The sequence below is a fragment of the Octopus bimaculoides genome, chromosome 20 (genome assembly GCF_001194135.2).
Source record: "Octopus bimaculoides isolate UCB-OBI-ISO-001 chromosome 20, ASM119413v2, whole genome shotgun sequence".
NCBI lineage: Eukaryota > Metazoa > Mollusca > Cephalopoda > Octopoda > Octopodidae > Octopus > Octopus bimaculoides.
The window spans coordinates 13,781,119-13,783,064 of NC_069000.1; the positions used below are offsets into that span (position 1 = coordinate 13,781,119).

The window sequence follows — 1,946 nt, forward strand, 5'->3', positions numbered from 1 at the left end:
ATATATATAATATATATATTTTGTATATGTGTATGTGCATAAATACATGCATATAGGTATGTATGGATATAATGTTAATTAGACACATGTAAATGCACATGTAAATATTTGCAAATGTAAAGTGATGTATTGAGTCCCTTAACTGGGAGAATGTTCAATTGTGTTCACCAAAACCGAAATCCAATAGTTCTTGTATTAACAATGGGGTTATGATATAAGAGTATTTTAATAGGTGGAATATAATGATATCATTATTAAGATATTTTAATTACAAATATTTCTGCAAAAGTCTTTATTTGTAATTATAATTTTCTCAAACTTTTCTTCAGTTGAGCATTATGTTAGTTGTGAATATTAAACTGCCCGACATTTGTGGTTGGTTTAGTTATTTTAAAGAATGTGAGGCAGATATCTAACTTTAGTGAGAAGTGTATGAGTTGAACTGCAACAAAGGCTTTTTTGAGTGCCTTGTATCAGTCTTTTCTCAATTATTTCATTTGAACAATTTTGATGTTAAAACTTCTGCTGTCATTTTCAAAACTTTATACTGATCACAAATTAAATTTGGATAAACTTCCAAAAGTGAAAAGGAAGCGGGAGAGAAAACAAAGACACTTCAAAACAGAAAGACACTTCAAAAGACAAAGACACTTTAAAAAAAAAAAGAAAAAAATACAAATGACATTTCTAAAAGCAAAGGCACCTCGAAAAACAAAAACTTTTACTTGCTGCATAGCAGAAAAATTCCATTTGGATAGTACCATTAACACATTCAGATGTTAAAGAGAAAGAACAACAGAGAATCCAACAAAAACCTTAAAACAAATGAACTATATATTCCTAGAAAAACTTCACTAAAAAAAAAAAAAAAAAAAAAAACCACTCGCAGAGGAAAACGAGAGACATTTTGAAAACCTCAGTGTGAAACAGCATTTTGAACCACTCGGATTACCTGGAATCTCTTTTAGGTAAGAAGACTTGTTTATTATTTTTTCTTTACCTAAAAATTCTCCAAAGAATACAACAGTAAGTGTTCCTAACTAAGGAACTCATACTGGCTGTTCAGCTACGGCTGATACAGTTACGCAACAAACACTCAAAACACAAAGAGGTTATTCTCTGAATCTACACGCTTATAGGATTAGTAACAATGTTAGTTGGGAGGGAATGTACTACATTCATTTGGTGAACACAAATGCTTCCAATATCACTATTATTGCTTGTATGCTGAGATTAGAATATTTGAATTTGCAAGTAATTTTTTTTTTTTGACACACAGTAACAAACAGTACAAATAAAAAAGTTAAGCATTTGCCGAGGAGAACAAATATTTCACAAATTGAAAAAAATCTCCTGCAAGTGCTGACATTTTTTTATAAGTTCTGTATAACTATAGCAACAGTACAGAATATGCCAAAGAAATTTTACATTTTATAAGCATGATTTCTAATCTCAGTGTATTCATGTGTGTCTATAATAACATTTCGACTGGTTCATATATATATATATATATAATGTATACATATCGTATATATGTATATGTATATGTCTGTAATGCAAGCTATATGCTACAAATGTGTCCCAGAGAGAAAGGCCACTGTAGACAAGAACAAAATCCCCAGGGAGAGGAAAATTCTTATGAGACGGCGTACAAAAGTTTCAAATCGCCTAAACAAACAAATTGAAAGCAGTGAAAAGTCCCGCCTGAAAATACAACTGCTGGAGATTGAAAAAAATCTGCAACTCTCCCACGAAAAAGAAAGAGCAGACAAAGAAGCCTGGGCTATAGACAATATAAAATCTAACCCCAGAGCTTTCTACAAGTTTGCCAAAGAAACAGCTTCAGTGCACTGCAGGATAGGGCCACTCCTTGAAAAAGATGGTGCACTAACAGGAAACCCAAGGAGGATAAGTGAAATACTAAATGATCAATTCAAAAGTGTTTT

The 1,946-nt window shown here is 31.6% G+C and overlaps 1 protein-coding gene across 3 annotated transcripts in view; it reads left to right on the plus strand.

Moving 5' to 3' along the window:
* LOC106882429 (serine/arginine repetitive matrix protein 1) overlaps positions 1-1,946 on the plus strand; it is a 102,699-nt gene that overhangs the window by 52,537 nt on the left and 48,216 nt on the right. The gene's annotated exons all lie outside the window — the stretch shown is intronic.